The 15,057-nt window shown below is 37.9% G+C and overlaps 1 protein-coding gene across 4 annotated transcripts in view; it reads left to right on the forward strand.

Annotated features, from left to right (window-relative positions):
* The window catches only part of ATXN7 (ataxin 7), a 133,347-nt gene that overhangs the window by 2,466 nt on the left and 115,824 nt on the right, over positions 1 to 15,057 (forward strand). For 3 of the 4 annotated variants that reach the window (XM_054034446.1, XM_054034449.1, XM_054034448.1), the window contains exon 2: positions 619 to 737. The exons of the other annotated variant lie outside the window; for it this stretch is intronic. The gene's annotated coding sequence lies outside the window, so the exon portion shown is untranslated. The remainder of the gene's footprint in view (positions 1 to 618; positions 738 to 15,057) is intronic. 4 annotated transcript variants of the gene reach the window in all.

Below are 15,057 nucleotides of genomic sequence, written 5' to 3' on the forward strand. Positions count from 1 at the left end.
TTTTTGGAATGAGGTGACCAGAATTGAATACTGTATTTCAGTTGAAGAATTACAATCAATTTATATAATGCCATTATATTATTTTTGTATTACTTTTTATCACTTTCTTTAGCCAATGTAAGCACTTTTTGTTTTTTTGATCACCTCTGTCCATTTAGCAGATGTTTTCACTGAACTCTTCACCGTGATATCTAGATACTTTTCTTTATTGGTTAAAGTTAATTTAGAATCCAGCAAATCATCTGAATAGTTCACATTGTTTAATGATGTTTGTGTGACTCTTGTCTTCATATGTGTCACTGATTTTAGAACATTTCAGGGTTCTAGAATGCGCCCTCTGTTTTCTGTCTTTGTCTCCTGCTTTAATTAACAGCACTTCGATTTAAAAGAAAATGTCAGTAGTTCTAGCTCTATTCTTAAATGAGGCTAAGGTTTAGATCTTATCTTTAGATTGAATCCCCATCATGAATTATATCAATACATCTACACTATCAATGTTTTTTGTTTAATAAAAATGCAGGATTTTAAATGCTATTTAAATCTTTTTAACTACTTCATAGATTTTAAGGCTAGAAGAGAGCATTATGATGATCTAATCTGATCTCCCGCATAACACAGGCCAAGTGACTCCTGTCTCAGGTTCCTATCTTCTGGTTGAACTAGAGTATGTCTTTTAGAAAGATATCCAGTCTCTGGATTTAAAGACTTCGAGTGATGGAGATCCACTACATCCCTTGGTAAGTTGTACTAATGGTTAATTATCCTCACTGTTTAAAAAAAAAATCACCTTATTTCCAGTCTGAATTTGTCTAGTTTCAGTTTTCATCCATTGGATCTTGATAGATTGAAGAACTTCCTGCTAAATGAAATGTCCTCCCCATTTGGGTACTAATAAACTGTGATCAAGACACTTCTAAACCTTCTGTTTGATAAGCTAAAGATTGAGTTTCTTAGGTCTCTGAAAGGCAGGATTTCAAAACTCTCATAATTCTTATAGCTCTTTTCTGAAACATTTTCAATTTTCCAACATCTTTTTTTGAAATGAAGACTCCAGAACTGGATAGAGTAATAATGGTCTCACCAATGCTATATACAGAGGCAATACCATATATCTACTCCTACTTGATATTTTCCATTTTATACATCCAAAGATTGCATTATCCCTTTTAGCCACAGCCTTGCCCAGGGAACTCATGTTCACTTGGTTAGCCAGCATGATCCCTTTTTAGAATCACTGCTTTCTGGAATAGAGTCCTTCATCCTGAAAGTGTGACCTACATTCTTGTTCCTGTGTTTATGATTTACTTTTGGCTGTATTAAAATGCATGTTGTTTGAATGAGCCCAATTTACCATTCGGTCCAGATTACTCTCTAGAACTGACTTGTCCTTATCATTATTTATCACTCTACTATTCTTTGTGTCCTCTGGAAACTCTACCAGCAAGGATTTTATATTTTCTTCCAGCTTATTGATAAAGATACCGAACAGCAGTAGGGCAAGAACAGATTGTTGCAAGACACAACTAGATTCACACTAGTTCAGTTATGATTCCTCATTAATAATTACTTTGAGAAATCTAATTAATTGGTTGCAAGTAGGGCTGTCAAGCGATTAAAAAAATCACGATTAATCGTGTCATTAAATTAATCGAAATTAATCGTGAAATTAATTGCACTGTTAAACAATAATAGAATACCATTTATTTAAATATTTTTGGATGTTTTCTACATTTTGAAATATTGATTTCAATTACAACACAGAATACAAAATGTACAGTGCTCTCTTCAGACTTTTTTTATTACAAATATTTGCACTGTAAAAAAACAAAAGAAATAGTATTTTTCAATTCCCCCATTGTACTGTAGTGCAATCTCTTTATCATGAAAGTTGAAGTTACGAATGTAGAATTATGTACAAAAAACCTGCCCTCAAAAACAAAACCGTGTAAAACTTTTTGAGCCTACAAGTCCACTCATCCAGCTTCTTTTGAAATACAGAACAAAAATATTTTGAACACTTCTGCTTTTGTGCATTATTATTGAAACTTTTATCATTAATTGATATACCTAACACATGATTTTATATGATCATGGAACGAGAAAAAGAAAAGCAGGTCCCACAGGTGTGATCATTGTAAATGCTTCAAGGGAAAATCACTTCAAGAATACTAAAGATAAAGCTAACAAATTTATTAAAACAAATACTTAAGAAATCCTGCAAAACAGGTAAAGCAACTCTAACAGCACAATTATGGCCATAAAGGACACACTCACAAAAGAAACCCCTACAAAATTAGACACTAGTACTTGATTCTTTCCTGCCCTTTTCAATAGTATATTAGCATTGTAGCTGTACACAGATACCAATGGAACAAGAAGCTCTGTTCGTTGGAATTTTCATGTCTTAAAGACCACAATTTATAGTACTGGACAGCCATCTGCTATGGAGCATTTTTACTAAGTAGAATAGGATCTTTTATACCACAATATTCCTTAAGTTGGGTAACAATCTCCGCGGCTTTACATACTTAGCAGTCCACCATTTATTAGAAATGGATGGATGCAGTATGGATGCAGATAGGTTTGCTTGCAGGGACTCCAGCATTTGTGCAGGCCTCATGCTGGGATATTTTTACAGAATAGGGGCATAGAAGTGAAGGGAGAGGGTACAAAGCTTGGCACTACTATAAGACTACTAATACAAAATAATAATTCAATGCTTTATTAACCATGTAGTAGTCAGGTTTTTGGCCTATTATCTGTGTTACCATGATTGATTAAAAAATGTACTTAATATCATGCTTGAAAAATGTCCATTATCAGATAATAATGCAAATCCTACAGAGTTCTGGGCTACAGCGTCATACAAAGTTAATTGGTCTTCATCTTTCTTTCTGGCAGAAGCAAATATATCATTACATTTGAAATTTTTGGTAGTAACATTTTGGCTTAATTAAAATCTTGGAAGCTGTACGTTGTACCCTCAGATATTACCTGCAAGTTTTGCTAGATATTTGATATTGCCACTGGTCCTTCTCTAATGATGGCTCATTCAGCTCTTGCATGCCCTTCACAACAGCCATATATGAACTGAAAGATCCTTCTTTGTTACAACAGGATAAACTGCCCGTGACCACAGTTTAACTCATATCTTTACCCTTGGTTCGTCTTGAACTCCCTGTCCTGCCTCTGTGGAGCTCAAGAACAAACAGCTTGCTTTTCCTTGAACTGCTCCCTTTATCATCATAATGGTGGGTTGATGCACTTGATGTCTCTGGCTGATGGTGCCGTGATAGATTGGCTACATCACTTACCCAACATTAATTAATTGTTTATGCCGTCAGAAGCCATACGTCACAAGAATTCAGGGGGGACGTGAATTTATTTTTCTCACTTTATGAGAGGAATAGTATTTTATAGTATTTTATTTATAAGTAACTTTTCCTACTGATAGGATCTTGTTCCTTATGTTATTCACTGATGGCATTTTTGGTAATTTCTTCTCTCAGATCTTTTCCCAGGAATACTGTCACATCTTACCAGATATAATATGTGGGATCCTCTTTAATATTTACTTTACAGAATTTTGAGATTAATTACTGTATAAATTTAAGATGGTCAGTCATTTATTTATACTTGTCAAACCAAAGTTGAACCTCTAAGACAGTGGAAGTTTGGGTACTCAGAAATTGCACAGTCGGGCTTGTAATGTGATGAGTTGCCCTTTTGATCCTAGCTGTTGAAAACATTCAGTTCACACGTGTCAAATAAGGGGCTAACTGAGATTAGGGTGTGGATGAGGACTAGATGATGGAGATCAACCTGGATAAAACAGAGATAATGCTTAAAAAGTGGGAGAACCAACAGGTAGAAATGGCACACTTGCAGTATCTTACCTCTGATTGTGCTTGCAAGACAGTTGGGACCTTTGAGACTATGGTCACCATTGTCCTCTCAAAGTGAGATTACTGAACTGTGGACTACATGGGGCTAGGCCTTCAAACTATCTGGATATTACTGCCAGTATAGAATATAACTGCCTGATCATTATTAAGGGAGATTTTCCTTAATAGCACATTGCATATGTGTTCCATGATCTGCACTGTCTGTCAGTTGGATTGTGGGTGAAGTTTAAAGTGTTTGGTGTGGCCTATAAAATACTAACTGGTTTATGCCCCTGCCCCAGTGATCTTTGAGATAATTTCTTTCTTTTGTAATTCTGTGGCAGTTGTGATCAGTCATGGTGCTCTAGCCAGTAAGCCCATTGATTTACTGGAAGGGAAACTATGGATATGTGTTTTCAGTGTGGGGTCACAGTTCTGCAATTTACTTCTCCTCCCTGAGTCTCTCAGTTCATGAGTTTGGTGGCCTTCAAGACACGGGAAGAATCCTTTGTTGGCACTGAGCCAGTTTGTAAATGTTTTTGTCCATTGATAATTTTAAATATAGTACATGTACTAGGAGTTATGATTATCACATTTGAAATATCTAAATAAATAAGTGTTGATACTGCTGAGGGAATTTAGTGAAAAGATATGCAGGTAAAACAGCCATTACCCCTTCAGAAAGCAGCTGCTGCTTGTGGCTCTGAACAGTGCTTCATTCATCATGTGGCCAGATTCTCTGACTCAGTATCTGTTTAAGAAAGCTGAATTAGAGCTATGGCGTAACTTCTGAGTCAGCTTTTAAATATTTAATACAAGATATTTAAAAAAAAAATCTCACAGCAGTAAAAGGAAACCCAGAAGATTAAAACAAATCTTTCAGCATAACAAGGGAAATCTAGATGATGCGGGAGGAGGATGGAATAAAGACCCTAGTCTTCAGAACATTAAGGAAGAATATATTGAATCTGTGTTAATAAAAAGATAGTTTTAAATAGAAGTAAAGCACCTTGAGGTCTGCAGTTGAAAAGCACTATATAATACCTAGATATAATTATTATTAATAAAATAATTGTAATTTTTTTGGTAATAGTTATGAAGAGTCACTTTACAATTCTCCTAAAACATGACGGGGCATGCCATGCTGCAGTATCTTGACTTCTAAGATTGTTTCAGCATTCAAGCTTCAGCCTAAATAAAGTGAGAGTCGTGGCAGCATCCACACACAGTTCATGTTTTGCTGCTTTACTCGCTGTATGGAAATACCTTATTGTAATGCTCTCCACTACTGCAGTGAAAATGCTCAGATACTATGGTGATAGACAGCAGCATAAAATCCTAAAATACATAGAAACTCCTCAAGCCATGACTTTTCACTGAGGAATGGGCCAAAGGTAGAATCTACCTAAATGCCTGCTAAAATATCACTCTTATACCTATGTTTATAGCAAATGGATTAACCCAGTATTTAAAAAGCATTGTATATTGACGGACCAAGAGAAGGTAATTTGGCTTCTCTCAGAGGACATATAAGGCCAGTTCAATTATGCTTGTGAAGGGAGGTGTAAGTTACATCAGTTATTTTTTTACTGCAGCAGCTAGATTCCTTGGATCTAAAGGAAAATAAATCCCAGCTGAGGGCAGGTGGTGGTGGTTCTGGGTTGTCATATGTAAGGTTTTCATTTGGGTGAAAGGGGATAGCAGTTTTAATACCTGGTGGGGCTTCACTGGAATTATACCAGCTGGAATTTTTTAGCAGAGGTGCTGATCTACATACTTCCTCACCAGTGTTGTCATTGCTGCCTACTTTTTGGGTGATGCTTGCCTCTAACTAACTACTTGTATTCCTGTCCTCATGTAGGTTGTGTCTTTTTTTTGCCACCACGTCTTAGTCCCTCACTCCAGTTTCTGGACTTTGGAGTGAATGCGACCCCCAGATTTTCGGTCACCACATTTGCTCACTTAAGCCCCAACCCTGCAAGCACTTGTGCACATACTGAACTTGCACATGTGAGTAGTGAATGAAACTACTTACGTGTGTAAGGCCCAAATCCACAAAGGGACTTGTGCCCCTAAAACCCAGATTTTGGCTCCACTGCAGTCATGAAAAACCTTATTCAGCTGCTGTCTAACCCCATAGGCACCTAAACTCACTCAACGACTATATTTCTGCTGTGAAAGTCACCTGGGAGCCTAACTTTCTGTTTCTAGCCATGTATACTGCTGCATCAGGTAGGTGCTCAGACCTCTATCTCACACCAAAGCCCCAGATGATCCTTACATCAGGTGAAGACAGGTGTTGCCCTGCCTATCTCGCATGCTCTAAGCACACCTAACTCAGCAGAAGATGGGCTGGGGAGAGGAGAAGGACATCCCTTTATAACCTTTAGCCTAGTTATGCTACTCACCTGTGAAATGAGAGAACCCAGTTCAATTGTCCCCTCTACCAGACGGAGAGAAGGGATTTGAACAGGAGTTTCCCACCTCTCAGGTGAGTGCCCTGACCATTGGTCTGTAGAGTCATTCCCATCTCTCTCTGGCCCAGTACCTATTTAAATATTTAATACAAAGTAGAATGGCTTCAACAGGAGAGATTGAGAGAGACTACCAGCAGGGTATCCCATAGCAGGAATATCTGGCTACACCTAAGACAGACGTGGCAGACCACTAGCAATATATATTCCATAGCAGCAAGTTGGCTGTTACCGATATGAGAGAAAAGTGTGAATGAACTGCAGCAGCCCATTCAATAGAAAGATCAGTTTCTGCCACAAGATACGTGTCCACATCTCTTATCGACTTTGATGGGTGGTTTTTTACATGCATATCTGAGACCAGAATTTGGCTTTAAAAGTGTAGTCCAATAAGAAACCAAAAAGTTGAATAAAAGAGAATCTACTTTGAAAGCTGTAGTTTACGGGTGAATATAAATAAAACAGAAAAAATTACTGTACAAACTAGCAGAAAAGAAGCCTGATGTAAAGGGTCTTAGTTGCAAAAGTGCATGAGCGTGCGAGGATCTAATTTGCAAATTCAATGACCATGATAGCAAATGACTAGTTCTGTAGCTAATTGGTTATATGTACATGCCATCATGGTAATTGTACATACTAGTTAGGCCCCGTTTGGACACACACTTTGAAGATTAAGCCCCAGTGTGTCATATTCATCCTTTTTCCTGTATTAAGGGCTTACGGAAGACTTAAGAGCATTTTTGTTATACAAATGTTTTAGTAGAGTACGGGTATAAACAAACATTTTGTTTCTTTAAAATGTGATGTGGAAGAGGCTGAGAACCAGATGTCTGAAAGATCTTTTTGTCCTTAAAGAAATAATTGAACTGATTTAAAAAACAAAGAAGGGGACAGAAATTTGATTTTAACACTTGAATGAATAAAGGCTGACCTGTAAGAGCTGAAAGTATAACAAAACTATATTAAGAATCGACACAAGTATGCATCTGTGACTTTGTGGTTTATTGTAAATATTTTCACTTCTGTTTCACACTCTTACATTGCTTTGGCAGTTATGTTTATTTAGTGATTTTTTTCATCTCTAAGTCCTGCCTATAGGTTGACAATATGTAAAGTTAGGCTAGTGCTGAACAATACAAATAACATGAAATAAATCTGTGCTCTTTTTTCATGAGAATTATTTAAGGTGATGCAATCAACTTGAAATCTAAATATATCTTCTTAATTAGTTAAAAGTAGTTACAGGCAATATATTTGACCCTGAACCCCCCTATCCAATTTATTTATTTAATTTCAGTCTTCCACTTAATTTTCCTATTTTAAAAAAAACCTTCCCTGTTGCTATGTGAAAGACTCACACAAACAGGTGAAAGTGACTGTACACAAAATGCTGTCAAATGGAAAAAATAGAGAAAATACTTTTTAAATGTTGAAGTTCTAGAAATCTTGGTCCCTGATCCTGTAAACACTAATGTGTGCATTTAACCTTACTATGATGAGAAGTTCCATTGGGACATAGGGAAGTTAAACAAATACATGAGGGATTGCAGGATCAGGGCTTTAGATGTTGCTTTTAACAGTAGTAGGTTTAAAAAAAATCAAAAGTGTGACTTAGTTGGCATCCCTGTAATGGAGAAATTATCAATGTTTGTAAGGATTGAACATTTTGAAATATGTAATGGAGTCTTGTTAATGTCATAATTATGGCAAAAATATGAAGATTGGTAGTAGACATGTTTTGTAGAATCAAACTACATTTGCAGAACCCAGACTTGCAACATTTTTCTTAAGATGTGTTGGATATACCATGGAATCTCTTGAACCACAGTTGTGTAAGGAACTCACTGATTCCTTCACTAACAGGCTACCAAAAGAACACAGTGGTTACAAGTAGACACACACTCAATTGTCTGTATAGATTTCTGATATAGTGGCAATACACACAGTGCTCTTCTTAGCACAATCTGAATGTCTTTCATTGCTTGGGAAGTGATAATAAAAAGCAGCTCTAGTTAGTGTAACCTCCTGTATCTGTTGTTGAGATTCAAGGCTGACTGTTATGGTCAACAATGAGACCATGGCAGAGTCAAAGACTGAAATGGAATAATAGATTTCAAAGTGTGCAGGATTCTTTTCAGGTGTCTACATAAGTAGGAAAACATGTTGTTACTCAGTATATTTAGAGAAGGCTTACTCCTTAGGTAATATTTGTACTACTTAATTGTGCTGGGGGATTCATGATCCCCAGTGCTATCATTGTTTTAAGATGAGAAAGCAGAGAAGAGCTGTCTGAAATTTTGAGATCAGTTCTCCTGATGGCCAAGTGAAGCAGCCTTCCAGACATTTTTCTTCATAACAAAGAATTTGTTAGACAGTGTTTTTCTGTAACCACTGGACCTAAAGATCAAGATTTGAATAATTAACTTAATGTTTATTTATAAACAATTGAAAATTTGAAAATGAAAACGTATATACATATTCTAGCTGTAACAGTAGCTCATTGCTTTTAAAGTCCTTGTCATACACAATAGCCTATACAATTATGTTATATTGGAGGATTGTGTTTTATAAATAGATGTTGAGAGAGAACTCTTCCCTATACTATTCGTAAAGAATTTTACAAAATTAAAAAAGATGCATCAGCTTCATTTTATATACACTTTTTCTGATTATGCCTTGCAAATAACTTTGAAGCTTTCAAATTAAATTTTTTTTTTACTCTTGGTTACCTTTTCCACTTCATAAACATTTTCTCTTGTTTCTTGTGCCTTACCAGCTCTTCCCTGTGCATCAGCCAGCATCATCAGTGATGTCAGAAGGAATGTTCATAGTTTTGCTTTAGGGAAACTCCTTTTTATATTTGTGCTCACACCATAATGACAATTTTATTATCTTGTCCAGAAAACTGCTGAATTTTTTAAGTGATAGGAGTATGATATGGTTTTGATTACTTTTGCATGTAAATACAGAACATTGTTGGGAGAATGGACCCCATAAAATCGGGACATTTTTTCCATCTAGATTATAACAATGTTAAGATTGGTCTGGTTTTGAATTTGATATGTTGGTAGCATCCCTGATGAACTTTTAAAATCTTCTTAGACAAAGAATTATACATATGTAACTGTTCTTATATTTACAACTTCTAATAAATCTGAGATAGGTGCGTCTCTGGTTTTCTTTCCAAAGCGTTTAGTGGCATTAGACTGCAACTGGAAGGTAAACACCATTAGAAGGATGCCCTATGTTTAGCAGGCCTGTACACACTGTCTCATTTCTACTCTTGTGAAACTGACTGGCCAGATTGCCCTGCCTCTTCGAGATTTGGTATCAAATATTAATTAGCTGCAGGCATGTAGCGCAAGTGTCTGCATGCATTGACAGAGCTGAGGAAACAAAGTTTTGTTTTATTATTATTGGTTAATCTTTATATTGCAGTAACGCCCGAAGGCCCCAATCAGGATCGAAGCTCCATTGTGCTAGGTGTTGTACAAATATATAAATAGAAACAGTTTCTGGCCCAAAGAGCTTATGGTCTAAAAATAAATGAAAAGGTGAAGGTCCCAGTCCTGTGAACTCCTCTCTGCATGTGAATCACTGTGCAGCCCTTCTACCGTTTTGTATGAGTACAGAGACCTGCCTTTGTGGAGCAGCTTGCAGGATAAGGGCCAAAGGGAATGGAAAAAGGGAAACCATATACAAGCAAAGTGATCAGAGTGATGTTTGCACACATCACTAGGTTTAGTTTTTTTCTTTAGGAGAAAAATACCTATTATAAATTACTATTTTTTGTTGCTGTACCACATAGCTAATCTCCACTGCCTCTGTTTTTACTGTTAATCCTAGGCTAGTGTTCCTTGTTTTGTATTTTAACCTTTTCCTTGTCTCTTTTTAAATTTTGTGTGGGAGGCAGTGTTCTGGCACTGCCATTGGCCTGCTGCAAAAGAGTCACCTTTTGTGCTTCTGGTTTTCTATCTGTAAAATGGGTATATATGTCTTTTATCTATATATTTATATTTAACCTTTGCCTGTATTGTTTTTAAAGTTATTACAATACAGACCCATTTACGTGCGGATGTCGGGAGTCAAGCTGTCACGACTGCATGTTAACAGTGCGTGGGTTAAGAGGGCCGTGCTGAAAAAAGTGTCTGATTCACTTAGAAAAAACGTCGTTATTTTCTGCTCATTTTGGCTTGCTTTTTTTTTTCTTTCTTATGAAGTCTGTTATTCGCCGCAGATGAATGATTTCGATATTTTCCGTATTTTGCTCCTCCATACATCTTACAACAGTTTCTATAGCACTAAGGGCTTCTGTGGGCGAAATTTTGACCTTTTCAACGACATCCTCGTCATCGTCGTCATTGTCATTTAGGCTTGCATTATTAGAATTCTCGCCATCACTTTCACGGTTCAGCGTAGCCTCGCAGCCCGTTAATATTTCTTCCTCGGACAGAAATTCTGAAGTTGGGCAGTCTTCATCCATCTCCAGCCACTCGGTAATGATTTCCGGCGATGTATCCAAACTAAAATCTTTTATCATTTGAAAGAGAAGTTTACCTTTATCCTCTTTTGTCTGCATGCGTGTTTGTAGGACGTCTTCTTCCGAAAATCCTTCAAAGTCTGGCTCTGAATCAGCGCCACTGCTGGAGTTTTCCGAGTCTGAGCCGTCTTTGACAGAAAAGGCATCACCGAGAGCCTTCATCCAACAGTTTTCAAAGGACTTTTGTTTTACTCCATCTCAAGCTTTTTTAACTAAATAAATAATTTCCTTCATGTTTAACTGTTTCAGGAATTCGGAAATGCCTGAAGACGTGCATGACACGATCGCCGAAATCAGCTCCCGTTGATAATTGTTTTTAAAATTCTGAATAATGCCCTGGTCTTAAGGTTGAATTTTTGATGTTGTGTTGAATGGTAGGTATAGCAGTCGAATTTTTCCATCGCTTGATACTAGTGATTCGGCTGGAGGATGGGCTGGACAATTGTCAAGTAGCAAAAGTGCTTTGGCTTCGAGTTTCTTCGACCGCAGATGCTTACAAACAGCTGGAACAAAGCTGTTGTGGAACCAGTCGTCGAAAATGTGTCTCGTCATCCAAGCATTTTTGCTGTTAGCGTATATTACTGGCAGTTTGGCTCTATTGAGGTGATTAAAGCAGCGAGGGTTATGAAAACGGCCAACGAGAAGAGGGGCAAGCTTATGGCTACTCGTCTTATTATTACAAAAAAGAAGAGTCACACGATCTTTTATCTTTTTAAATCCAGTTGTTTTCTGTGTCTTGTAATTAAAGGCTAAAGTCTTATCAGGTAGCAGTTTTGCAAATAAAGCTGTTTCATCACAATTATAAAATTGTTCTTCGTGGTAGTCTTCATTTTGTAAAATAGATTTGAACTCGGCGGGAAACGCGTTCGCGGCCGATTCATCGGCTGATCGGCTTTCTCCAGAAACCGATACCTGCGCTATGCCATGACACTTTTAAAAACGACTTATAAACCCCTTGCTGGCTTGGAATGATTCATCCCCTGTTAAATTTCCAAATTTTGTTGCTTGGGCTTGAAGAATTGGCCCACTTAGCGGCATTCCTTTCAGCCTTTCCTGAGCAAAACACGTGCGCATGGCTTTGTCTATTGAGGGTTTTGCTGAATAGCGCACATGTTTTTGCTTAAGCCCCGCAGCAGAATCGATATTTTGTACAAAGCCATTCAGTTTTGATTTGTTTTTTAGCCATCCTCTGAGAGTAGATTCGGCAATCCCAATATCTTTCTTTTGAAACTTTGGCCTGAGTTTCTCTGCTATTTACTTGATCTATTGCAGCTAGCTTTTCTTCTACAGTATAGGAACGCTGACGCTTGACGCTTGCCCTCTGCCATTATATTAGGCCTACGGTTAAAATATTCTAATGTAGAGTGTGTGTGTGTGTGTGTGTGTGTGTATATGACTACAGTAACTCCTCACTTAACGTTGTTGTTATGTTCCTGAAAAATGCAACTTTAAGTGAAATGATGTTAAGCGAATCCAATTTCCCCATAAGAATTCATGTAAATGTCGGGGTTAGTTTCCAGGGCAGCTTCCCCTACTCTGCAAGCACCAGGGTCGTGGGGCTCAACCCTGAGCCCGCCCACTCCACCTCTTCCCCCAAGCCCCCACCCTTGACCCGCCTCTTCTCTCCCCCCACCTCCTCCCGCTTTACTTCACACACTGCATCCTGGATCCTCCCCTCTCCCTCCCCTCCCTTCTAAACACCGCAAGCCAGCTGATTGCCGCATTCGGGAGGGAGGTGGGAGGCGTGCGCCGAGTCCTTGCTCCTCCCTCCTGCCTCTAAAATGCCGCAAGCCAGCTGATTGCCGTGGGCAGGAGGCAGGGGAGGAGGGGGAAGGCGCTGATCTGCAGGGTCTGCCGACGGGCGTGAGGCGCTGGAGGGAGGAGGTGGGGCGTATGGAGGCTACCAGCTGTGGAGAAAGCAGGCAGCCAAACAATGTAAGAGTGGAGCATTGCACAACTTTAAATGAGCATGTTCCCTAATTGATCAGCAATGTAACAACGAAACAATGTTAACCTGGACGACTTAAAGTGAGGAGTTAATGTACTATATATTATATTTCTCTCTAGCATGACAGTGACTAAGCGTGCGTGATACGTCTTTACCAATATCAGTAAAGATGTACAACACGTTTCCGTGCCGCACTTCCTGTCGATTTCTATGTTAGTGAGTTAGTGAGCAAATCTGTAGTGCTACATAGCAAGTTCTTGTACCGCCTGTTAACAAGTCTCACGTGTTAAATAGGTAGAACTGGGAGGCATGGCGCTACCGCGTTTTAAGTGGAGTCGCGCATAAATGGGTCTGTACTGTATCTCTTGCCTTTTACATTTTTCTGTTTTTTATATTTAATCATGGTCTTCCATGTTTTCTTTTGAAAATTATTTTATCCCATATTTCCATTTTTAATTATTTATACACTTGCCGTTCCATTTTTTTAAAATAAACTTTGCTCCAGATCCTTAGGACTGTTTGTTTTGTGGCTAGCACAGTTCTGGGAGATTGGGGATATACAGAGGGCTGTAAGTTACATCTAGACCTTGACACACCAAGCCGCTCCTAGGATTGCAACAGGGCTGCTTTCATTTGCTCCATTTGGAAATTATGCCAGACAAGGTTCAGCTGACTGTAGCAGTCCTATGGCTATGATCTCTTCTTTTTGGCCATCCCCCTGTGCTGGATGGAGGACCAGAGGGATAGCCCCTATGTTGGCTCTGTCACCTGGTTTTATCCTGCTATTCTGCTGTTATTTTATATCAAATATTTCTGGTAGGAAAATGATTTTATTTATGGATTCTCAAAAATACAGTCTAAGGACACACTGAAAAATTTAAAAGGAGAAGAACAAATTGTGTTTATGGATGTGTGTATGTGTATTGGAGGTAGAGAAGATCATGGACTAGATTTTAAGAAAAATGTGCTTTGTCTATTTATATTCATCCAGGGCCTGGAACTCTCCTAACACCTACATGCTTTAGGACTGTTGGCCTAATAAATCTTCTATTACAATTCCCCTGCCTCATTTATGTACTCTCTTCTTTATCTTGTCTTTCTAGAAGCTCCACTTTTTTTCTTTTTAATGGTGGGGAAATGCCCATGGAGTTGTCCGTCATTTCAGGGTAAAATAGAAGGGTGAATTATGGGGAGGAGGGCAGTGACTGATTCCCTTTTTGCCTCCTTGATTCCAGTGGAGTAGTATTATAACTGCTCATGCTTCAGAAATTGACCAGATCAGGGAAGGGGGTGAAATGCAACAATTGAATTCTAGCTGTCAGTGGGGGAGGGACCATCAAAGCAACATCAAGAATGATTGTGTATCCCTAAGCATCTTATTTTTGACACCTTATCCTCTAAGTTCTGTGTCTTGTTAAGAGTACCTGCCCTCCTCTTTGTTTAGATATCACTGCACTCTTTTATATCCAGTTCAATTGTAAATCTGTCATTTCTGCTTGAGAAACGTAAGAGGCTTCATGCAGTGCCTTGTGGGGAAGAACTGTGGTGTGAGTATATTTCTCTGTGAACAGCTATTATAGTGGTTGCACATGAGCAGGGGATAGAAATAGTTGATTTCAAAAGACTACAGTTAGATCATTTGGTTCATAAATAGCTAACCGTATGAACAGTGAGTTTCTTAATCCCATTTAATTCCACTTTATCTGTGAACGTATCAGCCTTTGGCATGTGTTCATTTCTTGGTGGGAGTAACAGTCAATAGGAAGTGTACTGAATAACATTAAACTGGTATATCTGCTACAACAATGATAAAGCTGTAAAGAAGTTTGCAGTGTTTTTATAATGCTTCATTACCAGTGTGTTTGACCATGAACAAAAGAAGAATGAAGAAACTAGTGAACTATTTTCCTCATATGAGACTAATAGCCGTGATTCTGATGTTAGGAAATAATTGCAGTAACTGCACAAGGTATTAACAGGTACTTATACAGATTGGAAGTATTGTTGGAATATACCATTTGCCAAGAATAATTGACATATAATTAAATGAAGTTAAATTGCAAATTATTTATTTATTTGTTTGTTTGTTTATTTATTAATTATTTTGAGGAGAGAGATTAACAAGAAGTCTCTTCCGCTAATACTTTTCCTGAGTAGTCAGTTTGATCAATAACAGAATTTTAAATGCCATATTAAATTGCTTCACTAGAT

Source organism: Malaclemys terrapin, chromosome 7 (assembly GCF_027887155.1).
Source record: "Malaclemys terrapin pileata isolate rMalTer1 chromosome 7, rMalTer1.hap1, whole genome shotgun sequence".
In the NCBI taxonomy this organism is placed as follows: domain Eukaryota; kingdom Metazoa; phylum Chordata; order Testudines; family Emydidae; genus Malaclemys; species Malaclemys terrapin.